Raw genomic sequence first — 20,229 nt, 5'->3', positions numbered from 1 at the left:
TTGAATTCTCAAAAAATAGCCAGCTCAGAATGAGACTGTAGAGTTTAGAGCAGATGGTTGGATATTACAATGGTAAATTCATGAATACCCACATCACCGAATAATTGAAGACAGCCACAGAGTTAAATAGCATCATGAAATTGTAGAATATCACTTGCTAAAAAGTGATATTGTTGTGAAGAAGAATGTACATCTTTCTCTATTTTCAATATTTTAACACTTCCTAGAAGCAACTTCAGCAAAGTCTCAGGATACAAAATCAATGTACAAAAATCACAAGCATTCTTGTACACCAATCACAGACAAACAGAGAGCTAAATCATGAGTGAACTCCCATTCACAATTGCTTCAAAGAGAATAAAATACCTAGGAATCCAACTTACAAGGGATGTGAAGGACCTCTTCAAGGAGAACTACAAACCACTGATCAATGAAATAAAAGAGGATACAAACAAATGGAAGAACATTCCATGCTCATGGGTTGGAAGAATCAATATCGTGAAAATGGCCATACTGCCCAAGGTAATTTACAGATTCAATGCCATCCCCATCAAGCTACCAATGACTTTCTTCACAGAATTGGAAAAAACTACTTTAAAGTTCACATGGAACCAAAAAAGAGCCCGCATCGCCAAGTCAATCCTAAGCCAAAAGAACAAAGCTGGAGGCATCACGCTACCTGACTTCAAACTATACTATAAGGCTACAGTAACCAAAACAGCATGGTACTGGTACCAAAACAGAGACATAGATCAATGGAACAGAACAGAGCCCTCAGAAATGATGCCGCATATCTACAACTGTCTGATCTTTGACAAACCTGACAAAAACAAGCAATGGGGAAAGGATTCCCTATTTAATAAATGGTGCTGGGAAAACTGGCTAGCCATATGTAGAAAGCTGAAACTGGATCCCTTCCTTACACCTTATACAAAAATTAATTCAAGATGGATTAAAGACTTAAATGTTAGACCTAAAACCATTAAAATCCTACAAGAAAACCTAGGCAATACCATTCAGGACATAGGCATGGGCAAGGACTTCATTTCTAAAACACCAAAAGCAATGGCAACAAAAGCCAAAATTGACAAATGGGATCTAATTAAACTAAAGAGCTTCTGCACAGCAAAAGAAACTACCATCAGAGTGAACAGGCAACCTACAGAATGGGAGAAAATTTTTGCAACCTACTCATCTGACAAAGGGCTAATATCCAGAATCTACAATGAACTCAAACAAATTTACAAGAAAAAAACAAACCACCCCATCAAAAAGTGGGCAAAGGACATGAACAGACACTTCTCAAAAGAAGACATTTATGCAGCCAAAAAACACATGAAGAAATGCTCATCATCACTGGCCATCAGAGAAATGCAAATCAAAACCACAGTGAGATACCATCTCACACCAGTTAGAATGGCTATCATTAAAAAAGCAGGAAACAACAGGTGCTGGAGAGGATGTGGAGAAATAGGAACACTTTTACACTGTTGGTGGGACTGTAAACTAGTTCAACCATTGTGGAAGTCAGTGTGGCGATTCCTCAGGGATCTAGAACTAGAAATACCATTTGACCCAGCCATCCCATTACTGGGTATATACCCAAAGGACTATAAATCATGCTGCTATAAAGACACATGCACACGTATGTTTATTGCGGCACTATTCACAATAGCAAAGAGTTGGAACCAACCCAAATGTCCAACAACGATAGACTGGATTAAGAAAATGTGGCACATATACACCATGGAATACTATGCAGCCATAAAAAATGATGAGTTCATGTCCTTTGTAGGGACATGGATGAAACTGGAAAACATCATTCTCAGTAAACTATCGCAAGGACAAAAAACCAAACACCGCATGTTCTCACTCATAGGTGGCAATTGAACAATGAGAACTCATGGTCACAGGAAGGGGAACATCACACTCCGGGGACTGTTGTGGGGTGGGGAGAGGTGGGAGGGATAGCATTAGGAGATACACCTAATGCTAAATGACGAGTTAATGGGTGCAGCAAATCAACATGGCATATGTATACATATGTAACAAACCTGCACATTGTGCACATGTACCTTAAAACCTAAATTATAATAAAAAAAGATATCAAGAAATAATAGGAATTGCATATTTCTGTCTTATCCTCATTCTCAGTTTAATAACTGGAGGATGACTATGTTCACTGAGTCAGTGAGCCTAGGGGGAAAAGCAGCCTGAGATTTAACAGTAAAATGAAAGGCTACAGTTTTGTCTGTCAAAACCCAAGTCCCTTTAGGACATTCAACTGGAGAGCGCTGGTAGAAACTGAATTCTCCTTCAGGTTTTCCTTAAAGAGGGGTAAGTATCAGAATAATACTATCCTGTTCCCCTCATTACTTCCTTCTCAAACATCTCTCCATGTGTTTGAAAAGGCAACTAATCTATTTGCCAAGTTAGAAAAACTCTGACATCCATTGAGTTAAATTGACAGAGTGGGGCAAAAAAAAAAAAAAAAAAAAGAATTTAGTGAAGATTTATCTCTTTTCACTCTCTGTTGTTCCTCTGCTGCATGGAATATGGGAAAGGTCATAGTTTTCTAGCCTGAAGGCAAGAAGAGAGAGAAACGGGGGCGAGGGAGAGAGAGTATATGTGTACGTACTGAGGGTGGTTGACAGGAAAGTGAAAAAAGGAATGGGAGTTTTGTCACGTTTTCCAACTTAGAAATTACCAAATAGCTCTAATCTAAAACTAATGTTTCATTTTCATCTCCACATGGATCCTTATTTTGTTTTCCCCCTCTGGATGAAACCCAAAAAATAATTACCTAGATTATTCAATATTTATCTAGGATAAGAACCTGGATTACTCCAATCTCCAAGAAATACATCCAATAGGTGGCTGGAGATACAGGTATACAAGCTATGAGAGATAAATGTTTGGCAATTAGCAAATAAAGGTCATTGAAGCCACAGGATCAAATAGGAGATCATTTAAGGAGTGTGAGTTAAGGAAGAGAAGACTTCTGAGACTGGAACTTGAATGAGATGACAAAGAAAAGGACAACTTGTTCATGATAGTGAAGTGAAACAGATATGCGGGAAGAAATTCAAAAGGTTCTGGGAATCAAAGTCAAAGTATTTCAAGGAAGAGAGTCATCAAAGGTATCATATGCTGCACAGGCCAGATGAGAACACTTACCCTGTGGCAAAGGCAGAATAATGCATTTTATTCAGACTGGCTTGCTGGTGAGTGTTTTATTTATTTACAGCACAAATCCCAGCTTCAGAAGAAAATGGGTTACACACTTGCCTGGGTATGTACTGACTAAAGAGAAAGGCTTTTTACAAGCCCATTCTAAATATGAATTACAGAGTTTCCTATGGAAAGAAAGAACCAGGCAAAAAATCTTCATTCGGTAAAAAGGATGGCTTTTGTTTGGTGGGGAGGTGATAATAAAAAATGGCATCAAGTAGGATCTGTAGGAATTGGCCTAACATTTAAATACTTCGAGAAAAACTATAAATACCTAACAAGAAAATGAAGATAGACAAAACTATTGTTACTACTACCATAATATTGTTATGTCCATAAGTTTTTAGGCCTAAAAATTTGAGATACTATATAAGAATCTTTTGTTTTCCTCACTTATAACTGTTTATATATTTAATTTGTTCAACATATTTATTATAAATAAGAGCTTAGTGTAGCTCTTTGTAATGGACCTGTATAGGTAAAAAAGATTCCCTTTGTACCTTCAAGCATTTAGTGTGTTTGTAGATGAGAAACTAAATATGCAAACCAACAATGGCCAATCCGTACATAAAGATAGAACTCTGACCCTCAATCTGCAGTAACTAGCCCAGGAAACAAACTCCTTACCTATAATAAGCAGCTTAGGATGCCAACCTACTATATGCAAGTCAGACTTGTAAGAAATCAGCCCACTATTCATAGTAAATGGTCCAGGAAGCCAAATGATAACCTTGTTAACAAGTGGCCCCAAATGCCCTGTACTTGATTAATAATCGATGGCTTCCCCAATTTTTGCATGACTTTAGGAGCATCTAGAGGCATCCAAATATGTTCTCCAAGCCAATAACATAGGATGCCTCACTTCTAGTTTGTCCCACCTATTACTTTTCCACGCCAACACCCCTAATCAAGGCACACCTGAAGGCTTTCCTTTTCCTATTCCTTTGCCTGCCTTTAAGTCTGTACCAAACACTAGTGATGGTGGCTGACTCCATTGCTATAGCCAGCTCAGGATAGCCTTTGCTTGTTCTCATTTGTTCCCACTCTGGTAAGACTAAAATATAAATCTTTGATCTGATGATTTATTGAATGCCATTTATTAGTAAACTTTTCCAATACAGGGGCTGTTGTTAAATAGGTTTTTCTAGGCAAACAAAAGTATACAATTTAGCCTCCTCACTATACACTTGTTTTCTTTTATCCTCAGACAGCACTTTTCTTCTGCAAGCAACCATTTTAACCCTTGTCCTGAATGCAGCAAGAATACTCGCCAGCGGTGCTTGCAGCTGCAGCATTTACCTAGAGATAACTTTGCCATGAAATAGCTCGCTTTTATTATTATTTTCACGTTCCTCTGGTATATCAACTTTGGAAACAAAAGACATCATTCTGTTTATAGCATTCTGTGTTTATTAGTGGTCTGTCGATTTATAAAAATATAGTAATTCTCGATTGCTGAAAATGTCAAATCCTAAAAAATGTCGCATGCCTACATGTTAACATCATTCTCAAACATTTGTTGGCTGAAGATTCATTTGATGAATCCTATTTTACCAAAATAAACAATTCTGATGATTTAGATGATTCTGATGTTAGTTCTGTTTAGAAATAACTCCAAGAGCATTTTTATATTTTATTTTCACATTGAAAATCAGTCAGATTTGCCTCAGCCTTGAAGAGTAGGTTTATGTAAAATTAAATGAGTACTGGCAGCAAGCTGTACTTTTTTTTTTTCTAAATGGGAAAGGGGTTAAATTTAAAATATATCTATTTGTTTAATTATTATCTTGCAAAATATAGTACAAAAATATTGTTTCAGTGAAATCTTTTTAAATTTATACAAATTGTATTCATCGTCTTACCTTGCGTTTATCCCATTTATGGGTCCCAAATGACCACACAATTTTATTGAATCTCACATTACATTTCCATGTTTACATCTTACTATTTCTCTACTTTCACAATTTTTTTTTTCTTTTCAGGGGTGAAAATGCCTTTGACTTCTTTACCTGGCAAAAATGACATGTCCTTCAAGGTACAATTAACATGCCACGTTGTTCATGAAAACTTCATGGTCACTAACATAAAAAATGATTTTCAGTTTTCCTGAACTTCTATAATGCTGGTTTCTCTTAGAAAATATTTCCTTCTCTAGAAATTATTATTCTTGGCTTTCCCCTATTTACCTGGAGCTCTTTTAGGGCTGTATCACTATTAAGTGCTTAAAATATAAAGATAAATTAGACAACCCACTAGTCTTTGAGGCACTCACACTCTAATGAGGAGATTTATGTGTGTTCTGTATAATTAACAATATTATGATATGATGAGTTCTAAAGGCTCACAGAAAGGAATAACAAATCCTACCTGACAAGAGTTTGAATATGCTTTAAAGAGAAGATAAATGTAGGCATCCTTCCTTCCCTACATAAACTCTTCCTAGCCCTGCATCCTTTTCTTCCCATCAAGAGGTGGCCCTGAAGATATGTTTGAGTAAATATCTATGCTTCTCCTAGCCAAGGCTGATCCTACAGGAGAAGCTTGGCTCAAGCTAGAGTAATTTGACAACTTTTTCAAAAGAAAAACAATACTTCGGAAATAAAAATTCTAAACCATTATGTTATTAACTAAATTGAAAGAATACAAAGCCTGTGGTAGCTATTTTCTATCACGTACATGAAAAATAAAGAACTCAATTTCAGAGAGATAGAAGAATGAAGCCTACACTGAAGGAAAGATAATAAAATGACATTTACCTTCACAGAAAGAGACAAGGAGAGTGAGAAAGAGAGTTTTGATTCCAGGCTATTTTCCACTTTCTGACTCTAGTCCTCCTGAGGCTTGACTGCAGTTCTCACCCTTAGGTTCTGTTTGATAGCCTTGTGTGTCCTTCCATTAAATTCACAGTTTTTATAAAATTTAGCTTAAGGTGATCTCTGGTACTGCATCCAAACAATCTCTGACTAAGACAGCTATGTAATAAAGGGTAAATAACAATTTGACAGATATATAAAGGGAAAGGGCAGGACACTCCAACAAAAGGAAAAATTACCAAATACACGGAAATATGAAGTTTACGTTTGAGAATTATCAAGTAGATCGGAATAGTTAAAACATGTGATGACTGACAGCATCGTTGAAGCCTCATTAAAAACACATTTAAACATCTGACTAACGGACGTTATCCCAACAGCAGTGGAAAAGAGAATGTGGAAACATTTCAACACAGATGTTAATAAAAAAGGCTTCAATTGAAATAGATTAGGCTCCCTGACAGTCACTCTGTGGCCTCAGATGACTTTCTTCCTCTTTATTCTCCTCCTCCAGTTAACGATAGTAATAATAATAATAGGCAATACTAGTAGCTAATATTTACTGAGTACTCACTTTGTACCAGACAACGTAGTAATTATTTTATAGGTACTATCTGATTTCCTTATAGGAGGCCTGAGCTAGGGACTATTATTATCCTCGTTGTACAGTTAAGAACAATGAAACACAGGGAAATTAAATAACTTGTCTTATGCCACTAGCAGGAAGTTCATATTTGGAGAGTATCCAAGAGAAATCTTTGGTTTAGTTTCAGGTTTTGGGTTTTTTTCCAACCTTGTTTCTTCCTTTTATATATTCTTTGTTTTTCACTGTTATTATAAAATTAAGCCAAAAACATTAAATATCAAAAGCTCTACTGAAATTATTGATTAAAAGTCTTAATCTGTATTGAGAGCACCTGTACTGAATACTCGCCAGCGGTGTTTGTAGCTGAAGCATTTACCTAGAGATAACTGGTGGTAGGAAGCCGCACACACACCCACACACCCACACACACACACACACCCACACACACACACACATCCCCCCCCAACACACACACACTTTAGTCTCCAGTATCTCTAATAGAGGTTTATGCATGTAATCTCCGTAAATAATCCTTTCACGCAAGATAATGCTTACAAATGTCAGGCTCTCTTTTTTTCTAACCAAATTTTGTATCATCAAAGCCACATCCTCATTTTGCAAAACTAGAACCAGTCTTGACCAGTTTCTAAGCATTTCTGAGAAATATCTCTGTATCCAGTTTCCAAGGCCCTAAAAAGTCTATTGTCTTGAATTTGGTACTTTTTTTTAAAATTTTTTTTAAATTTTTTGAGATGGAGTCTAGCTCTCTCACCCAGGCTGGAGTGCAGTGGCGCAATCTCGGCTCACTGCAAGCTCCGCCTCCCGGGTTCACGCCATTCTCCTGCCTCAGCCTCTCCGAGTAGCTGGGACTACAGGCGTCCGCCAAAACGCCCGGCTAATTTTTTGTATTTTTAGTAGAGACGGGGTTTCACCGTGGTCTTGATCTCCTGACCGCGTGGTCCGCCCGCCTCAGCCTCCCAAAGTGCTGGGATTACAGGCGTGAGCCACTGTGCCCAGCCTGAATTTGATACTCTTTTATGACCTGGATGGTTCTGACAGTGAGTGGTCTGATGACTACAATTATATATTCATTTTCTCCAACAATAATAGCTGCAAAACATTAAAATAAAACTTCCTGCTAGTCATAAATTTTGTTCTTCTGACCCCCGAATAATCCTGACTCCTCTTGACCTACATATATAATTGACATGGAAATTGTCACAACCAATTGAGTAGTAGATAGGGCATGGCACCCAGGAGAGTCTTACCTTCATAGCTAGGCTGTAACTTATAGAAATAACATTAGAAGTTGATCTTTTGCACCAACTGTGTTTAGTGTTGCCTAGAATATAGTCTGTACTAAGTATCACAGCTTAGATAAACAGAAAAAAGGTTATTTTGTTACCAAATTGTATTTCCTGCAAAACTGGCTTCATGTTACCAAGTTGGCTCCTTCTCTAGGTCTTCCTTGGTGATCCCTAGACTATTCAGTTCAACTGGGATATAGAATAGGTGGACATTCAGAATTAATGAGAGGTTATTACATTAATAGCCTTTGCTAGTTTCATCATCCCTTTCAATGTAGCATACAGGGCTGCAGGAATTTTGAATTCAATTCATGAAGCTACTAATAGTATCCATTGCCTAATTGTAGTATAGATCATCAAAGGAACTTAAGTCTGAGAAAGGCCCTTTCTGGCACCTTCACCCAAAAGCCCATGCCTATAATCAATAGATGTAATCAATGGGAATAAAATGGTTCTATATAGCATTTGTAAAACTTATCTCAAGGTTCAATCCTATATTAACGTACTTATTTCTGTCCCCCTAATAAATGAGTCCACACAGACTGTACCTAAAAGTCTCACACATTCAAATACATTGAATATTTAACTATATTGTCAGATAATCCCTATGCACTGTGGCAGTGCTAGTTTACAGAAGGGACAATTGAATAGCCCATTTTATGAACACATTTAGCCATAGGTGTTGGGTTACACGTCATGAAAATTTAAGGTACTTCTTTTACACCCAGTTTTATACTGCCTTACTAGTGAGATGAATATCCTGGTTGGAAGAAGTGTAAGTTCTATGTCTTTATTGTTTCAATTGTTCTCTAACAATATTCCCCATTTCTATATCTTCTTTATCTGAAATCCTTTGTGGTGATAACTGGGGTGGCATGAGCTAGTCTGAATCCTAAATAGAGAAGACCTTCTGTCTTCTGTATCAGTCAGAGCCCAGTGAGGAAACATAAACGACACTAGTTATCTGTATAGAAAAAAATTAATATATAAAAACATAATAATTAGGATTCGTTTTCAACAGAGTAACTGAAAAGGAAAAATAACAGTGAATTATCAGGGGGATAGCGGTGATAGGAGGCAGCAATCATCCCTATGCCTGAAGAAACAAAGGCAGAAGGTTAAGATTAGTAAAACTTAAAACTGAGGATGAAGACACCTGCAGATTTAAAACACAGAGCTTTGAGGATGGCGTGCTCACCTGGTGCTGGTTTCTCTAAACACCAGAAGGTGTTTACAGGAGGGGCCCAACAGCAACTTTGACTCAGACCTCTGAAGAGGGGGTGCCTGTAAATTTACTCTGAAGGTAGTTCTTCAAATTAAAGAATATTTGCAAATTAGACGCCTCTGCTGCTATGAGAAGGAATTGTACTCCTGGAGTGAAAAATCATTACTAGAATGAAACACACAGGAAAAGAAAGCAGTCATGAAGCAGATAAATGCACAGGGAGGAGTAAGTTTCTTCTTCTTCTTCTGGGCTTTCAATGTCTCTCTAGCATACCTTATCAACAAAGCCTAAAGAATACCAGTTAGAAAAGTAGAATTGTGGTGTATAGAGATTGAGCCCTAGTAAAATAGAGTATGGAACAGTGTGTTTGGAGCTCAGAGACAACAGCTTCATGAATGGCACTGCTGTTCCCTTGTCTGGTCCCTCCTGGCCTTATGGGTTTCGTATCGGTTAGATTTACACTGGTCCCTATTTCTGTTAACAAATAAAGCACAGTTTAATAGCCCTGAAGGATTCAGGAATACTAAGAAGAAAATGATTGATTATTGGTGCTGGTTGCCTGAGTGGTAATTAGGTATGTATTAATCAGAGTTCTCCAGAGAGACAGAACCAATAGAAATGGCTCATACATATATACATATACACATATGTATTTATTATAAATGATAAATATATTAGTAATATATATAAGTAATATATACATTAGTTTTATATCTATATTATAGATATCATTTATATATATAAATATATATATATATATTTGAGAGGGGAGTTATTAGGAAAATTGGCTCACATGATTATAGAGGCTGAGAAGTCCCATGACAGGCTGTCTGCAAGCTGGAGACCCTGGGAAGTCAGTATCATGGCTCAGTCCAAGCCCAAAGTCCTAAGAACCCAGGAGGACACTGGTGTAAGTCCCAGAGTCCAAAGGTCAGAGAGTCTGGAGTTTTGATATCTAAAGGTAGGAGAAGAAGAGTGTATCCCAGATCCGAGAGAGAGAGAGACACCAATTTACTTTGCCTTTGTTTTTGTTCTATCTAAGTCTCCAGCCATCGGATGGTGGCTGCCTACATTGAGGAAGATCTTCCACACTTGGTCCACTCAAACTCTCAGGATTATTTATTTCATCTGGAAACACTCCCACAAGCATACTAAAAAATAATGCTTTACTAGTTCTCTAGGCATTCCTTAATATAGTCATATCGACACCTAAAATTAACCATCACAAAGTATAAGCTCTTCACAAGGTGTGTGTTTGTGTGTGTGTGTATATACACACAGACATATATATAATATATATGTAAGAATATGTAAATATGGTTTGAAATGTGATTGATATATACATGGTTTGTCCCCATACCTCTTAAATTCATTCAGCCATCTATGAGGTCATCTATGAGGAATATATAAAAATATCAAGCTGCCAATTCCCCATCTGAGGATCACATTGATGGAATTTCTCATGTTCATTTTAAAATTAGACATGATTGGAACATTCGTCTATAAGTAATTACCCCAAATAGGCATACAACAACCAGTTATGTCCACTTGCTTTACCACAGTACAGGTCACTGGTTACAACTCTTGTGTTGGTGTACATCAAGCAAACAATATCCGTGTGATGCTGATTAGTCATGGCTAGGCAAACTACATGCATTTCAGCCTCTTACCATGAGCATTCTTATACTGTTTCACTCTGTTACCAGTTTTGGTCAGCTATGGTAGAGCATCTTTTCAGCGGTAGCCACCAGAATACTTGGCATTATCACCAGTATATGAAGCTCTGTTGTGTTGTTCTTTAACAATATTCTTAGAACAGTGGCATTGTAGACAATCTAATCCTAAAATGGGCAAAAAAAATGAAAAAAAAACTAAATAGCTAAAACACATGAAAAGATGATATATTTTCTTAGTCACCAAGGAAATGCTGTAAAGCAATCTCACTTCACATGCGCCAGAATGACTACAATTCCTTTTAGTTCTACAGGGGAGATGTAGAACAATTAAAATGTTCCTACTCTGCTGGTGGGAGTACAAGTTTGTACCACAAATTTGGCAACACTGTCTGTCAGAACCCACTAAAGTTAACCACATGTATATCCTATGACCCAGAGTGCCACACCTCGTTATATCTGACAGACTTGTGTGTATGTACAAAAAGATGTACAAGAAAGTTCTTTAGCAGAACTATGAATAATAGACAAAAACTAAAAACAATGTGAATGTGTATTAACTCTGAAATAAATAAATTGCAGTCTTTCACAAAAAAAAAAACCTGGAAAATAAAGTGCAATTATACCTAACAGCATAAATCAATATCATAAAGCTAATGTGGAATTCAAGAAGCCAAAGACAAGAATACATACTATATTATCCTAGCTATGTAAAGTTCAATCACAAGTAGAATCAAACTATGGTGAGAAGCTATGATAGTAGTTGCAGTTGGGTCTGGTATGGGGCTAAGAAAAACTTCTGTAATAATAGTAATATTCTGTTTCTTGATTTTTGTGCTGTTACATGGGTGTGATACCTTCATGCAAACTTACTGAGCTGTATAAGATGTGCACTTTTCTGTACAATCTTTAAAGTTTTCAAGTAGAAGGGAAGAAAATGATGAAACCTTTGTGATTTATCTGATAGAAGTTCCCCAGAAGACACTGGAACTATCCACACTGTAGCTTCTACTGCTACATGTTCATGGTCCTGATATACTCTGCCTCTACCTCAACCTTTGGCATGTTCTTGGATATAACGCCATTATATAATGAGAAAGAAAACTCTGCTCAGCAACATGTTTTTACATAAATATTGCTCTAGTATAAGTTAGGACACAAATGGAATTTCTAGGTGCAGAGTAATCAACAGATACTCAATAATAGAACAAGCATTGTTTTTCAAATGGGGGTGGACTAGCCAGAATCTACATACGAGCGCTATACCATTCTCATAGTGTCTGTTGTACCTCCAGTCAGGGTGTATTATCATGGTAGGTAACTCAAGGATCACGGGAGCTTATGAGTCATTCGAGGTACAGTCAAGTCAGTGGGAGTGGCCCTGGTCACTCAGGTCTTCACACAAAGTTAGCCTAAATTGGTAGGTAATATGAAAGATTTTCATTCTGCCTATATTATCAGAACCTGTACTTGGTTGTTCACTTGGTATTTTAGTGTTTGGAGCCATGGCCATACATGAAACACTTATGTACTAGTGACATATTCAGTTAATGGAGACAAAATTACCTCCACCTTGTGGAAGGCTCCATACCATTCAGCATGAGGTCATTGTTCTGCCTTATCTGAGAAAGGCCCTGTGATCTCTCCCAGGCGGAGAAGGTCAGGAAACCTTGGCCACGTTCTCATTCTGCTTTAAAATGAAACTCTTTAGGCATCTGTTTCAGGTTCTCAGCTTTATGGACAGTTTTCTACCTCTTGCTGTGTTGTCCACTCTACATTGTACTCTTTCTGTACAGGATTTGGAAAAACATGGCTTTTCTTTATATTTAAAGAATGTCAGTGGAAGACTCTCTAGGGGAATACTCATCTCAGGAGCCAGTGTAGCCATAAACTCAAGCAAAGATTAAAAGAAAAATATAAATATAACTAGATATAAATTCTTTCTCAAGATACCCGTCTTGGGAGATAATGTTTTAATAATTATTTTTTCAGACCTGTTATGACTCTCTGATTTTATTTCAACTAGTTTAAACCAACAAGATGGTCTATTTTAAATAAAATGATTTCTGAAACATAAAATATTACACCAATGTAAGCTTTATATATGTCAATTAAATGTGTTTAATTTGTGCTTCAAATTGATATTCTGCAGTAGAAATAGCAGAAAATTATTTCTGTGACTGTCCCCTCTGAGAATCTTTAAAAAAAAAAAAACACCTCAATTAGCTTATACTAAATTTTCACAAATCACAGAGCTCCAAGACACAGTTCTTTTCATAATGTTAAATTTCTTATTGTTAAGAATAAATGTTTTAATTTTACATTAAAAAGTTATTCAGAATATTATATGATCTTAACATTTACAGTTAATTATGACCTTTGTCATGCTGCATCTTTTAAAAAGCCATTCCTATAGTGCGGAGGGCAGAATAATGGTCCCCAAAAGATAGCCATGCCCTAATTTCCAGGATTTGTGAACATTTTATACTATATGGCATGATTTTGCAGATGTTATTGAGGTAACTGGATCTTGAGACTTTGTGCTTGATTATTCAGGGGGACGCAGTGTAATCACATGAGTCCTTAAAAGCAGAGAGCCTTTACTGCCTGGATCAGAAAGATGAGGCAGAAGAAAAAGAAGAGATTCAAAATGTAGGAGAAACTTGACCCACCGTTGCTGACACTGAAGGTCTAGGAAGGGGACCACAAGCTAAGGAAGCCCCTAGAACCATGGGTAGCCTCTAGAAAGAAGGCCAGCCTTCAGCTGACAGGCAGCAAGAAAACAGTAACCCAAGTCCCACAACCACAGGAACTGAATCCTGCCCACAATCCATGTGAGCAAGGAATAGGCTATCCTGTAGAGTCTCCAGAAAGGAACACAGCTCTGCCAATACTTTGATTTTACCCCAGTGAGATTCATGCCAGACCCATTACCTAAGGAACATTAAGATATTAAATCTGTACTGTTTAAAGCTGCTAAGTTTGTGGTGTTTCCTATTTTTTTTTACAGCAGCAATAAATAACTAGTACATGGACTGAAAGTTTTATAATGTAAGGTAACGATTTCTCAGACCTTCCCTTTCCATAGTTAAAATAGGCACTAATGAATTTTTAAATTGAAAATTACTAGTTATTTCCTTGAAGAGGCTTCTCTGGCCTCCTATGTCCTTTGATATTACTCGTTAAGAGTCCGGAGAGGAGTTGTGTAGCATAATTGGGCAATGAGCAAAAAGCTCAGGCCAATTCTTCAATTCCCTCTGAGGAATTAGCTCTTCATTACTTTTACAATATTTATGGAGTATCTTAAGATTTGTGCACTGTTCTTCATGCTGAAAATACAGAAATGAATAAACTTTATGTCATTGTAAAGATTACTTTCTAGTATGGGAAAGGGAGTCAGATATCAAACCAGTAATGTAATAAACATGTAATATTATCAGGGGAAATACATGCTATGAGTAAAAGTAAAGCAGTTTAACCATTCAAGGCCACAAATGAAAATAACCGGTATGCTGAAATTAGGATAACCTAAGACGACGCTGTAGTTCCAAGAAAATGGGGCATTTTTATGCTTCCTATTCTCCCATCAGTTGGCCATAGACAGTTGACTGGTGCAGTTGTAGGAAGTGTGCCACAGAGAAGGGCAGCTAGAGTTCCAGTTTTCTGTTTGGAAGACCAGAAAGACGATCACACCAGAGAAGAAGAAATTGCTGGGGAAATTATGAAGTAAAAAGAGCCTGGGAAAACAACCTTATAAATGTATGTTCTCTTGGGCTCAGCCCCGTAATTCTTCAATTTATTTAGGCAAGGTTAGAGAAACATCTCAGAGCAAGATGGCCAAGCAGAGAAGGCAGCAACGTGTGATATCGTGGATATATTCCGGCAGCCTCTTTTGTTTTCTGTTTTCTAAAACCTCAACCTCCAGACAAGCCAACAAAGGCAATGGTTGTAGAAGTGACAGAGGTAGCAGTGAGGGCAGCAGGCCCTTAAAAATGGGAGATGGCAGAATTTCTTTTCTCATCAAAGGAGCTATGGTCTTAGGAGGATAAGTGAATACCCTTGCCCCTTACCTTTTTTTTTCTCTCTTTCTGTTTTCCAAATAGTTGTCCCCCGATGTAGGCACAGTCACAGGCCGGGCAGACATTAGTCACCAAAACCCAGATTTCTGGCTGAAGAAGCAAAGAAAGGAGCACTAGGGATTTATCCAAACTGAACAACAGAGAGGAAAAAAAAGGTTTTAAAAAGTGCATAGAGCCCCAGGAGCCTGTGGGACAAAACCAAAAGATCAAACACTCTGGACATCAGAGTTTAAGAAGAGGAAAAATAATGTAGTACAAAAATAATAAAGAAATAATGGCTGGAAACTTTCTAAATTTGGCAAAAGGCATAAACTTACAGTTTTGAGAAGCTCAGCAAAACCCAAAGTGGATAAACTCCACAATGTTATGTCCAGACATAAAACAATTCACCTCCTAAAAACTAATGACAAAGGAAAGAAAATCTTAAAATTATAGAAAAACAGCATGTCACTTATAGGGAAAAAAATGGCTTGAATTTCCATTGATTTCTGATCGAAAACCATGGAGGCCAGAAGAAAGTAGAACAATATTTTCAAAGTATTGAAGGAAAAGAATGGTAATTCCAGAATTCTATATACAGACAAAATGTACTTCAGTAATAAAAGTTAAATGAAGACATTCTCAGATGAAAGACAACTAAGAGAATTGGAGACCTATTCTGAAAGAAATTCTTCAGTTAGAAGAGAAATAATGCCAGTAGAAAACTTGAACTATCTGGAAGAAGGAAGAGCAAAGAAGTGGTAAATATCTGGGTAAATATAATGGACTATCTTCTCCTTTTGAGCTCTTTAAATATGTTTATAGTTGAAAGCAAAATTTATAACATTGCCTGGAAAGAAGTTCAATATATGTAGACATAATACAAAGGAAAAAGTGCCAAGAGTTATCATTCTACTTGAATTGGTAAAATATTGATTCTAAATAGACTTTGAAAGTCAAAATACTAAAAATTCTAAAGAAATAATAAAAATACAATTGAGAAATTAAAATATAATAGAAAATGTTCAAACATTCAAAATAAGGAAGGAGTGGGAGAGCTGTGAGTGGAAATGGCAGCTTCTGCTTCGTGTGAGAAGGAAATGAACTACTTTTCTTTGTTTCACTGTTACATGAGAGAATGACAAAAAATAGAGGTAAAAATAAGATGACAAGAAATTGAAACAGTACCTGCCATAACACGGGAGGCATACACTCCCAAGAGAGAGACAACAGTGGTGGGTGGGGCAGTGTCAGGAGTGGTTTCACAGCATAATGATACTCAGATGTTATTGAAATGACAGAAGAGAGATAGTTAGGAGTCCAGTTAGGACTGTAAATGAGGAAAGGGGAAGAATTATTGAAAGAAAAAAGTTGAGAAAATAATATTTGGTGTTTTGTTTGAAATAATTCTAAATTGAAAGATGAGTCAGTGATATCAAGGATATTGAATGAGAGAGGGATAGGCTGGTAGGAGAAGCTGCAGAAGATATAAAGGATGTGAAAGAATGAGGCAGGCTCTGTAGGGTAGCCCATTGAATACTACCTATGCAGTGATCACTTACTACAATGCTATTTTTTCATATCTTTGTCTCTCCTGTTCTTGCTCTCAACTCTATCTTCCAGTATACTTGATATGTAGATTGTGGATATATTTTGTATACACAAACACATACCCAAACACACAGGCTCTGGGTATAATTGAACGCTCTTACCTTATATTCTCTCAGACTGCATGCCACACTCTGAGACAGTATTTGTGCATCACACTTAAGGAGAGCTCCAGTGACTGCTGAAGTACACTGGTCTACATGGAATGTGCTTTGTAATATATGTAGTTTACTCCAGTAAAACTTGTTTATCACAATCTAAGTTGTGCATTGTCCAACAGTTTTGACCCATAAACCAGTTGTGAAATAGTTTAGAGATGATAGTGTAGAGATGATAGAGTCACAAACACTCCAAACCACCATAAAGTTTTCCTTTTAATGCCCAGTAAGGAGTATATGTCAATATTTAATTAGCACAAAAAATAAAGAGGAATTAGAATGTAAAGTTAATGAGAAATTAAGAATTCAGTATATCTGAAGAACAAAAATATATTTCTTAAAACTCATGATAATGGGATGACATCTTTAATGCTTTTCCCATTTAGAAAAAAAAAAAGTGCAGCTCGCTGCCAGAGTTTATTTAATTTTACGTAAACATAATCTTTGAGGCTGAAGCAAATCTGACTGATTTTCACTGTGAAAATAAAATGTAAAAACTATTCTTGGAGTTATTTCTAAACAGAACTAACATCAGAATCATCTGAATCATCAGAATCATCTATTTTGAAAAAAAAAATAGGATTCATCAACTGAATCTTTGGCCAACAATTGTTTGAAAACAATGTTAACATCACACATAGGAATGCTACAGTTTCTAGGATTCCACATTTTCAGGAACCAGGAATGACTATATTTTGTAAATGGAAATTCCACTACTAAAAGCAGGATGCTGTACATAGTATGACGTCTTTTGTTTCCAAAGTGGGCTATACTAGACCAATCTGAAAATGACAATAAAAGTGAGATATTTCATGGCGAAGTTATCTTGGGGTAAATGTTGCAGCTGCAAACACCACTGGCAAGTATTCTCATGGCAAACAGGACAAGGGTTAATGTTACTTCAAACTACATAGTGCCATTAGTAAAAGATTAGCAGTATCCGTGACTAGCTATTTAAAAAGCTCAAAATAAGTGGTCATAAAGAGTTGAAGGTTACACAAACATTAACTTAGAACTTTAGAACTAGAAGATATCTTAGAGAATACTTGGTCGAGCCCTTCATTATACAGATAAAGAAACTCAGTTACTAACCTAAGATCCCAAATTAGAAAATGGAAAAGCCAGAGAAAATTCAAACTGAGTCAAATAAGACCCAATATATCTGTCCTTTAATTTTTTGAGGATAAAACTGTAAGCTAAATGTCTTAAAACTCATATGACTAACAATAAAATGGCATGCTTTTCTATTCCCCCATTAATTTTTTAAATAATTTCAACTTTTATTTTCAATTTAGAGGGTACATATACACATGTGCAGATTTTTTTTGTTGTTTTTATTATTTATACAGGGTTTTTCTCTGTCACCCCCACTGGAATGGTATGGCAAGATCTCAGCTCACTGCAACTTCCACCTCCTGAGCTCAAGCAATCTTCCACCCTCAGCATTCTGAGTAACTGGGACTACAGGTGTGTGGCACCATATCCAGCTATTTTTTTCATTTTTTTTATAGAGATGAGGTTTGACCGTGTTGTCCAGGCTGGTCTCAAAGTTCTGGGCTTAAGTGATCCCCCCTCCTCAGCCTCCCAAAGTGATTGGATTACAGGTATGAGCCACCACACCTGGTCAATGCAGGTTTGTTAACTGGGGCTATTGCATGATGCTGAGGTTCGGAGTACAATTGGTAGTGCCACCCAGGAAGTAAACAAAATAACCAATAGTTTTTCAACACTTGGCCCACACTCTCCCTCCCCTCTTCTAGTAGCTCCCAGTTTCTACTGTGGCCAACATTTTTCCAAGAATAAACAATGTTTAGCTCCCACTTATAAGTGAGAATACACAGTATTTCATTTTCTGTTCCTGTAATAATTTGCTTAAGATTATGGCCTCCAGCTGTACCCATGTTGCTGCAAAGGGCATGATTTTGTTCATTTATTGACTGCATAGTATTTCACAGTGTATGTGTACCACTTTTTTTTTTTATCCAGTCAACCATTGATGGGCACCTAGGTGGATTTGATGTATCTGCTATTATGAGCAGTGCTGCAATAAACATATGAGTGCATGTGTCTTTTTGGTACAATGTTCTATATTCCTTTATGTATGTACCCAGTAATGGGATTGCTGCATCAAATGATAGTTACATTTTAAGTTTCTTGAGAAATCTCCCAACTGCTTTTCACAGTGGCTAAACTAGTTAATACTCCCACCAACAATATATAAGTACTCTCTTTTCTCCACATCCTCACCAGATGTGTTGTGTTTGGCTTTTTAATCATGTACATTTCTGATCGATGTGAGATAGTATCTCATTGTGGTTTCTATTTGCATCTCGCTGATCATTAGTGATGTAGAAGGGTATTTTTTCATATGTTTGTTGGCTGCTTGTATTTCTGCTTTTTAGAAGTGTACTTTCATGCCCTTTGCCCATTTTTAAAGGAGGTATTTGTTTTTTGCTTGTTGAATTAAGTTCCTTATAGGTTCTGGATGTTAGATCTTTGTTGGATGCATGATTTGTGACTATTTTTTCCCATTCTGTAGGTTGTCTGTTTACTCTGTTGATAGTTTCCTTTGCTGTGCAGAAGCTCTTTAATTACCCCACTTGTCAATTTTTGGTTTTGTTGCAATTGCTTTTGAGGACTTAGTAATAACTTTTTTCCCCCAAGGCTGATGTCCAGGATGGTGTTTCCTAGATTTTCTTCTAGAATTCTTAGAGTTGTAGGTCTTACATTCAAACAGTTAATCCACCTTGAGTTAAATTTTATATATTGTAAAAAGTGGACATCCAATTTCATTTTTCTGCATATGGCTAGCCAAGTATCTCAGCACTATTTATTGAATAAGGAGTCCTTTCCCATTCCCTACTTTTGTCGAATTTGTTGAAAATTAGATTACTGTATATGTGCAGCCTTATTTCTGGGTCCTCTATTCTGGTCCATCAGTTCATGTATCTGTTTTTGTACTGGTACTATACTGTTTTGGTTATGGTAGTCTTATAGTTTTAAGCCAGGTAATGTGATGCCTCCAGCTTTTTCTTATGATTGCTTTGGGTTATTCTGGCTCATTTTTCATTCCATATGAATTTTAGAACAGTTTTTACTAGTTCTGTAAAAAACAATGTTGGTAGCTTAATGGAATAATGTTGAATCTATAGATTGTTTTGAGCAGTATGGATATTTTAATGATATTGATTCTTCCAATCCACGAGGCATGGGATGTTTTTCTGTTTGCTTCATCTATGATTTCTTTCAGCAATGTTTTATAGTTCTTGCAAAGATCTTTCACCTCCTTGATTAGATGTATTCCTGGGTATTTTATCTTTTTATGGCTATTGAAAATGGAAGAGCCTTCTTAATTTGACTCTGCATGAACATATTGAAGTATAAAAATGTTACTGAAGGCCCAGTGTGGTGGCTCACAACCGTAATCCTAGCATTTTGAGAGGCTGAGGCAGGAGGATCACTTGAGCCCAGGAGTTGGAGACAACCCTGCACAATAAAGTGAGACCCTAACTCTACCAAAAAAAAAAAAAATCAAAAATGAGCCAGGCAAGTTGACATGTACCTGAGGTC

The sequence above is a fragment of the Hylobates moloch genome, unplaced genomic scaffold, assembly GCF_009828535.3.
Source record: "Hylobates moloch isolate HMO894 unplaced genomic scaffold, HMol_V3 SCAFFOLD_8, whole genome shotgun sequence".
NCBI lineage: Eukaryota > Metazoa > Chordata > Mammalia > Primates > Hylobatidae > Hylobates > Hylobates moloch.
This window is presented reverse-complemented; position numbering follows the sequence as displayed.